The sequence below is a fragment of the Ursus maritimus genome, unplaced genomic scaffold (genome assembly GCF_017311325.1).
Source record: "Ursus maritimus isolate PB19 unplaced genomic scaffold, ASM1731132v1 scaffold_20, whole genome shotgun sequence".
Classification (NCBI taxonomy): domain Eukaryota; kingdom Metazoa; phylum Chordata; class Mammalia; order Carnivora; family Ursidae; genus Ursus; species Ursus maritimus.
In genome coordinates this window covers 28,535,495-28,544,916 of record NW_024424453.1, presented here as the reverse complement: position 1 = coordinate 28,544,916, position 9,422 = coordinate 28,535,495, and the positions used below count along the sequence as shown (strand labels likewise).

Sequence of the window (9,422 nt, the reverse complement as noted above, 5' to 3'; positions counted from 1 at the left end):
ATGCTGATTATGGTGACTGACGAAAGCATTGAGGCCAGAATCTGCAGACATTCCATGGAGATGTTGCAGGTACCGTTCCAAAACACCGCAATAAAGCAAATATTGTAATAAAGTGAGTCAAATGAATCTTTTGGTTTCCCAGGACGTATAAAAGTTATGTTTATACTGTAGTCCATTTAAGTGTGCAATAGCACTGTGCCTAAAAAAATTTACGTACCTTAATTTATTTATTGCTATGAAATGCTAACTTGCAGCGAATCATAGTCTTTTTGCTGGGATGGTCTTGTCTCGATGTTGATGGCTTCTCACTGACCAGGGTGGTGGTTGCTGAAGGTTGGGGTGGCTGGGGCAGTTTCTTAAGACAGTTATGAAGTTTGCTGTTTTGATTGACCCTTTTACAAAGGATTTCTGTGTAGCATTGTGATGCTGTTTGATGGCTTCTTTTTTTTTTTAAAGCTTTCTTTTAGAGAGTATGCATGGGTGTGCACCAGTGACAGGAGGGGCAGAGGGAAAGAATCTTCAAGCAGACTCCCCACTAAGCGGGGAGCCCCATGTGGGGCTCGATCCCACAACCCATGAGGTCACCACCTGAGCCGAAACCCAAGAGTAGATGCTTAACCAGCTGAGCCACGCAGTTGCCCCCATCTTGGCTTTTGACACACCTACCTCGCTAAGCTTAATCACTCGTAGCTTTTGAGTTACGGTGAGAGAAGGTAAGTCTTCTTTCACTTGAACACGTAGGGTTCTTAATTGCCCTGATTTCAATATTATTGTGTCTTAGGGAATCGGGAGGCCAGAGGAGGGAGAGAGGGAAATGGCTATTCGGTGGAACAGCCAGAACACACACCACACGCTTATCAGTTAAGCTCAGGTCATGGGCACAGTGTGTGGCGTCTCAAAACAATCGTACAATAGTAACGTGAGCGATCACTGACCACAGGTCACCATAACAAATACAACAATAATGAAAACATTTCAACTACCGCACCAATTACCGAAATGTGACACGGAAACATGAAGTGAGCAAATGCTATTGGAAAAATGACACCAATAGATTTGCTCGATTCAGGGTTGCCACAAACCCGCAATTTGTAAAAAATGCAGTTTCTGCAAAGCGCAATAAAGCAAAACGCATAGAACAAGATATGCCTCTATACAAAGTGGAGACAGAAGTTAGTGGGGTAATCGGCTAGGCAGGAGCAACAAAGTAGAGAATCATATAAGCAGATAGTCTAACAACTAGTCTGAAACTGCAGGTCTATGGTGGTTTTAATTCATCACCCGCCTATGTAACGAGGCATTAATGGGGCCTGCAGAACGCAGGCCGGTTATAAATTGCTTCTGAGCTTGATAGAAAGGTAATGAATATTATGAAGGATACATTAATCCAAGAAAAAGAACTGCTTTAAATACGCAGTTTTATTATCTAAAATGAGAGGAGTAATGTCCACATTAAGGATTTAGGAGATATATATATATAGTCATTAAGGTAGTCTTTTGACATTGGAGCCAAATGAGACTAGAATTTTCAGTGACTACTGGATGTAGGTAGTAACACAGGAGCTGGGTCGAGCTTCAGTTGTCAATTCATTTCACCTGGGAACACCCTCCCCCAGCTGAACTTTCCAGGGATTCCATCAGAGCATGCAGCAAGAAACTTCTGTAAGGGTGAGTTCCTTTGTTTCCAAATACAATGGAAAATAGTGTGTAAGTCCATAAGTCCGAGGGACACCAAGTCCCGTTCCAGAGCCGTCGTAGCTGTTAAACGCTTGAGCAGATAGCTTTCCTACCGTGTGAGAAGCTGGGTTAATGAGATAGGAGGCACTCATTCCCCCACTTAAAGGGGTAGCAGATTTAACAGGGAATAACTTTAAAACTCTCTTGCAAATACTTAGATGTTCCACAATTTGCAGTGATATTTCAGGAAACAGCCTTCTGCTTTTGTCTTCCTTTAGACCCGAGCAGTTTTTTACCCCAAGCTCTGAAGGTTTCATCTTAAACCAGCGGATTTTACCATTTCTTACCTTGTTAGGACAAAGTGGCAAAAATTTTCTCTAGCCTCTGTTAACACCAGTTGGATGATTTTACCTTTTTCCCCCAGGAAAACTCAGAAAACTTTGATATTTAATCTTTTTTCATCTTTACATACAAAATAAACTATTGTTTCGAATGTTGGCATATGGAAACACAAGACAGAGACCGTGTCCTTCCTTTTTAATGCCTGAAGTTTATATAGTCTCTCCTCCCTAAAAAAGCCTGCGGCTGAAGTTTTTATCCTGGGTGAGCAACTTTCTTTACAAGAAGCAGGGTGACTACAGGGGATGTCAGTGGTTCTCAAACTGCTGCATTTTGGCGTAACCTGAAGGTTTTTAAAAACTGATGCCAGAGTCCGGCGCCCCCTCCCTTCCCCAGGAATTCTAGTTTACTTGGTTTGCGTGTGACTTGCCCACGGGGAATTCGTGTTTTTTTTATGTTCCCCAGTTCATTCTAATGTGCAGCAAAGTTTGGGACCCACTGGGTTACTTCAAAATAAGAGATGATCTCTCTGTGACTGAGTTGGAAAAGTCACAGGGCTAGAGAAATGTAGAAAATGTTTTCAGTTGTATTCTGAGCCCAGAAAGGATGATCACGTCTGTAAGCGCGTTCTTGGATACTGTGAAATGGGGGCAAATTCCAACTGAAATGGGCGGGGGGGGGGGGGGGGGGGGTCTTTTGATTTTTATGTATACCTTTTTATAGTTCAGGAATTATCGATACAAATACCATTTTTAATATTTCCCATTTCTTAGAAAATGATCTCAGCATTAATAGGATTACTGCAATTACTTTGTTTTCCTTCTCTATGCAGTGATCTTATTCTGCTGGCCTTGTGTCTTGACAGTAAATCTGTTCTAGAATTCACTCCCTGCAATTGTTAATCTGCCCTACCCTGCTCGTGGCTACTTTTAATTTGCTCGTCCATTATGCTGCCCAGTTACACCACCTCTGGGTTTTACAGATTTCTTTAGAATCATGCAGTTCTCCCTGATGACTCCAAGATGAACCATAATTAACTTTGCAAGAGATAAGCATCAGCAACTGCAGAATCCCACAACTCATCTACTTAGGAATTGGAACCTCAGCCGCTTCTGCTACCCACACTCTTGGCCTGAGATTCACTTCACTCACCAGCTCTTTCCTTTTAAGGGTCAGATGGGTTGCACTTACGCATCCATTTTAAGGGCATGTAGGCACAGAGAGGAGTCCTCTTAGGCTTGGTTTTGGCTTTAACATGCTGGCACCATTGCGATTTTCTTCCTGGGTTTCTCTGATTTTACAGTTAAAATGTATGTCTTTAATTAGAACCCGAATTAAAGCTGGAAATCAGGAACTCCCACCCTCAACAGCACCATGAGAATGGGGGTGAAAGAAGGTTGCAAGCTTCCATTATATTCCTTTGTTCTTCCCTGACATTCCCTTCTTCCTTCTCTTTCTTTTAAACCTTAGCTCAGGTTGGGAGCTAAGTGTTTAAAAAAAAATCATTCGTTTTAAATAGCAAATCATTCATTGGAATTTTTTAAAAAGCACTCAAACAGTGGGGTGCCTGGGTGGCTCAGCCAGTTAAGCAACTGTCTCTTGATTTCAGATCAAGTCATGATCTCAGGGTCGTGAAATTGAGCTCAGCGCAGAATCTGCAAGGGGTTCTCGCTCTTCCTCCCCGTGGCCCTCCCCCTGCTCGTGTTCTAAATAAATAAACAAACAAATAAATAAAATCTTAAAAAAAAAATACAGTATTTAACCTTGGGCCAGGCATGCTTCTAAACAGGAGCAAGTGTTGCTCATTTAATCCCTGGCGGTCCCTTCAAGATGAGAAAATAGGTTCTTGGAGGTTAAGTAACTTGCCTAAATCCCATGGCTGGTAATGAAGGAGCGAGGATTCCACCCCAGGTGTTTTGGCTCCAGCACGTTCTTAACCATGAGGCTCTGCTTCCACTCCTCTAGCTGGATTTAAGGCTGGAGAAGCGAGGTGGGAGAGAAATGTTTCTTCTCGGTTGACTTGAAAATGCCCTTTGCCGTATTGCCATCCCAAGGTCAGTGTGGACGCACTGGAGCCTGGCTTCTCCACTGCCTGGCTCTCAGAGCAGCCGCATACAGACTTCCCAACGTGGAGGTGAGTTGTACTATCCTTTATTTACTTGCTGGGGGTGGGGTTTTATTTTTCTTAGGATTATTTATAATGAACACTTTCAAATACAGGAGTCCAAAGAATAGTGTAATAGATGCCGTGGAACCCATAACCCACCTTCCATGATTATCAATTTGCAGCCACTCTCCTTTCACTTATGAACACCCTCCCCGTTCCCTGGATTACTTTAAAGCTAAACCCAGACCTATTTCATCCATAAATACTTCACCTAGAGATAAAGACTTAACCATAATAGCATGACCACACCTAAAAACCTAACGTTTTCTTAGTATCAAACAGCCAGTTGGTGTTCACAGTCTCTCGTTTCCATGGTGCTTTACAGTTGGTTTGTTTGAAATAGAATCCAGGAGGATGACCTGTTGCATTTAGTTTTCTAAGCCTCCCAGAATTTCCCCATGTTATTCTTACCGTTCAGTTATTGAAGAAACCTGCTCACTTGGCTTGTAGAATTTTCCACATTCTGAATTTAGCGGGTTGCTTTCCTAGATTTCCTGGGAGTCGTGGTTTGGGCGTTAATTGATTGCATCTGGCTTCCAAAGCGGCCAGTCTTTGCGCCGCGTTGTGACTCAGGAACTCCGGACCCTGTGCACATCTCCCCTTTGCCAGCAGAGGGCGCTAGAGCCACACTGTGAGTCAGCAAGGCCCCTCTGGGTCTGCAGGGCGGCTGGCAGATTGGCGTTTGGGGCCGACCGCGTGCACCTCAGCGGCCCTCAGCGTTCAGCCACGACTCCAAGTTTCTCTGCCAAGGTCAGGCTGGGTGCTGCGGTGGCAACCACGTTTTCCCCTCACAGGTTTGAGCCTCGGCCTTGAGCAGGCCCCCAGCTCCAAGTTTCCAGGTTCCCTCGGTGCTCACTGTTCCTCAGCTGTGGGGGCGGGGCCTGCTGTCTGCGTCGCTACTGCTTATCCCTACCTACGTACCCTTTGACCCTGCTTAGCAGTTCACCAAACGTTTTACTAGTTCATAATTCTTTATATTACAGTTTTCCTGTTACATTTACTGGTTTAATTTGCTTCCTGGCTGAATACTGGCTGATGAAATGGTACCAGGAATGGTCTCAGGGGAAAAACCTTCCAAGTTTGGATTTGGGGTTTGGTTTGCTGGTGCCTCTGGATTCAAGTGAAATGATGAGCTCCCTGCCAGTGGGAATGGGCTGCTTATGATCCATGACGTGCCAAGGCAATACAGTTAAGGTGCTACTTCTGCTGGTGATGAAGCAGGGGCCTTGGGAGCCCCTGAGCTGGGCTGCACTTGACCTTTACAGCAGTGATGATGTCTGCCAGGACCCAGGAGGGGCTGCTGCTGCACCCCCTGGAGTGCCTCTGAGAATAAATGGCAGGCTCAGGTCCTTAAACTCTCAGCTCAAGTCACAGTCCAGGGACCAGAGAGCCTCCAGGCCAGACCTACTAGAATCATTTCATGTAGCTGGGGGACTGATTGATGTTCCTGAAACCAAACAAAATTGTGCACAAGGCAGAATTAGAACATCAGTTGAATTCACAACCTCATTAAGTGTCTCATGTGACATTTAGGATATTGACTGGGAAAGACAGTGCCTGCAACTTGGAACGGCAACATCTGGTTGGACTCAGACTAAACAGAGTTTTAAAACTTCAAGCCTCAGGGCTCCTGCCTGGCTCAGGCGGAAGGGCTTGAGACTCTTGATCTCGGGGTCGTGCATTAGAGCCCCACACTGGGCATAGAGCTTCTTTTAAAAAAACGAAACTGGATTTAACAAAATGTAAACCAACAACAACCACCACCTTCAGATCTCTCTGAGCTTTCCTTGCCAGTGGACATAGTTTGCCCTCCTGTGGTAGCTGAGAAAGCTAACCTTTTCTTGAAAATCCTGAGATTCCCCACTTGAGACAGATTGCTTTGCAAAGACATGCTCATTCTCGAGAACTTCTTTGTTACCACTACACCCATAGCTAGTGTGAGGGAAAGGAAAGCGCTTTTCCTAACATGTATTGGCAGAAGTCTGGGGAATAAGCGTGGGAGTGTATTTGAAGGGTTAAAGCCAGGAGAACAGAATGGAACGTTAAATGGAGATGAATTCATTGATAGGGGTGCACTTATTAGAGATTCTGGATTGAAAATATTACCTCTCAAGATTCTAACAGCTTATTTGGTTGGCCACCAGAACTTGGACTCGGTGGTAGCCTGTGTTGTTTTTGTTTATATTGAGGTATAATTGATATATAACATACTAGTTTCAGGTGTACAACATAATGATTTGATATTTGTATGTATTGCAAAATGATCGCTACAGTAAGTCTAGTTAATGTCTATTGTCAGCATAGTTATAAAATTTTTTTCTTGTGATGAGGACTTTTAAGATTGATTCTCTTAGCAACTTTCAGATATGCAATAGAGTTAGTAACCATAGTCACCGTGCTGCGCACTACGTCCCCAGGACTTACTTCGCTTATAACTGGAAGTTTGTACCTTTCCACCCCCTTCACTCATTTCTCCTACCCCACCCCCTACAGCTGGTCACCACCCATCTGTTGTCTGTATCTATGAGTTTTGGGGGTTGTTGTCTTAGATTCCGCATGTAAGTGAGATCTGGTATTTGTATTTCTGTCACTTATTTCACTTAGCATAATGCCCTCAAGGTCCATCCATGTTACAAGTGGTAAGATTTCCTTCTGTTTTTATGTCTGAATAGTTTTCCTGTGGAGTGTTGGTGTGGGTGTTCGGGTGTGTGTATACATCAGCGTCTTATCCTTTCACCCATGGGTGGACTTTCACTTAGGTTGCTTACTTTAAATAATGCTAAACTGAACATGGGGATGAAGATATCTTTTCAAGCTACTGTTTTTGTTTCCTCTGGATACATACCCAGAAGTGGAATTGCTGGATCATAGGGCAGTTCTATTTTTAATTTTTTGAGGAACCTCCATACTGTTTTCCCTAATGGCTGTAACAATTTATATTCCCACCAATAATGCAGGAAGTTTCCTTTTTTCCCCCACCTGCTTGCCAACACTTGTTATTTCTTGTCTTTTTGATACTAGCCTTTCTGACAGAGGTTAAGTGATAGCTCCTTGTGGTTTTGATTTGTGTTTCCTTGATGGTTAGTGATGCTGAGCATCTTTTCACATACCTATGGGCCATCTGTGCCTTGTTTGGGGAAAATGTCTATTCAGATCCTCTGCCTATTTTTTAATTGGATTGATTCTTTTTTGCTATTGAGTTGTAGGAGTTTTTATACATTTTGGATATTAACCCCTTCTCAGATATCTGATTTACAGGGGGCAACTTTAGCCCTCCACACCTGGCAGTTCCTGCCTACCGCTTTTACAACTTCCTCAGGACTGTGTGATCCCCAGTGGGCAGGCCGACCTGGGCTGCAGCAGTGGCTATGGCTGGAACATTTCTTGGTGGGGTCAGCGGGACAGAGTCCATGCTGCTTGGTGCCACAGGCTGATCCCGCCACGACCCTGGGAGCAGTGGTGGTGGGCAGCTCTGAGTCCAGACCTAAGTGTGGCATTTGGTGCCCCCAAGAGGACCGGGAGAACTTCAACCCCAAGGCACCTGGGTGGCTCAGTGGGTTAAGCCTCTGACTCTTGGTTTTGGCTCAGGTCATGATCTCAGGGTTGTGAGATTGAGCCCTGCATCGGGCTCTGCGCTGGGCATGGAGCCTAAGACTCCCCCTCTCCCTCTGCCCCTCACCTGGTGCTCTGTGTGTGTGTGTTTCTCTCTCTCTTAAAAAAAAAAAAATCACCACAACCCTGAGAAGGCAGCACCCACCCAGCAACCCCCATCTGCCCCAGGCTGGCGGTACTAAAGGCCAGGAACCCTCAAGCGCCACGGCAGAGGCCCAAGACAAGATGGGTTGCATCTTTTAAGGGTTTTCCCATAAACGATGAGTACGTCACTGTTCCTCCCTGGAAAGCAAACCATAAACAGCCTGCATTTACCGTTCATGTGTATGAAGCAGAAGAAGAGACTCAAAAGAAGTCGGCTGAATCCAAAAAAAAAAAACCAAAAAACAAAAAACAGAACATGAACATGTCCGGGCTTTTAATTCAGCTATTACTTCACCCGGCCCAGGAAAACCATGGGTACCTCTTGACGGTCCGGTAGACGGTAGTTTGGGTGGCCACATGCTATGGCCGTATCCGTTGTAGCAGAAGACAAGCCAGTGACGTCAGCGAAGTCCGGGCTGCCGCAAGCTCGTTCGCACGTACCTTGGCGACCTGGAGGTGAGGCGTAAGCCGAATGGGCTACGTGAAGAAACAGCCGGACGTGACTGACAGCCCGGGGGCCGTCCTTGTGGGCTGGTGAGCTGAAGTAGGAGAAGGTAAAATACAGAATGAGCCGCTGCCTCGATGTCTGTGTGGGGGGAAAAGCTGGGCTCGCGGGCACTGCCGCTGCGCTGCTGGCCTCGGCGTTGGCGGCACCACGGCCCAGGGCGCGTGCGTCCCTCGCGATACCCACACCGAGAAGCCGGGCGTGGGAAGGGGACCCGAGTCTTGAAGGTGCTCGCTTTCGACCGAGCTGCACCAACGGCAAATCCGTTTCTTACCCCGTTCTTGCTGCACCAGCAGCCTGCCAACTGCAGAGCTGACAGCTGAGCCATGTTTGGGGGCGAACTAAGTTTGAGAGGTGCCGACCCCTACCTGAAGTGCTTGCCGTCGGTCAGGGCGGAGCGGCCTTTCATTCGCACCCTGCACAGCCACAGGGCAAAGCCCGCCTGAATTTTTAGTTCAAAAGAATGCATACGCCTTGGGAAGTCTTCAGCCTTGTGTCCCGGACCTTGGCCGGAGCTACCTCAGAGCACCAGGGCTCGCGCAACAGTCAAGAGAAAAGTGTAGAAGTTCAAAGTGTCATGGTGTTTCTCTCCTCAGCCCTCTGGAGACACTAAGGGTGTAACAGCGAAACAGCCTTTTTCTAAGACGTAAATCACTCAAAGTACACGGTGTACAGTTCTGCTAAGGTTTTAATTTTTTTTTCTTTAAAGATTGTATTTATGAGAGAGAGTACGAGCACGCACACAGGGGCGGGGGGTGAGGGGCGGAGGGAGAGGGAGAAACCGACTCCCCTCCGAGCAGGAGACCCAACAACAATGTGGGGCTGGATCCCAGGACCCTGGGATCATGACCCGAGCCGAAGGCAGTCGTGTAACGACTGAGCCACCCAGGCGCCCCTCTAAGGTTTTAATTTTACAATCATTTCTGAATATAGAAGTTATGGTCAAGTACAAATTATGATGTCTATTACTTTTTAAAT

At 45.9% G+C, this 9,422-nt stretch overlaps 1 pseudogene; it reads left to right on the top strand.

Moving 5' to 3' along the window:
• Positions 1–9,124, top strand: LOC103681789 (annotated as a pseudogene).
• Positions 9,125–9,422: the final 298 nt, after the last annotated feature.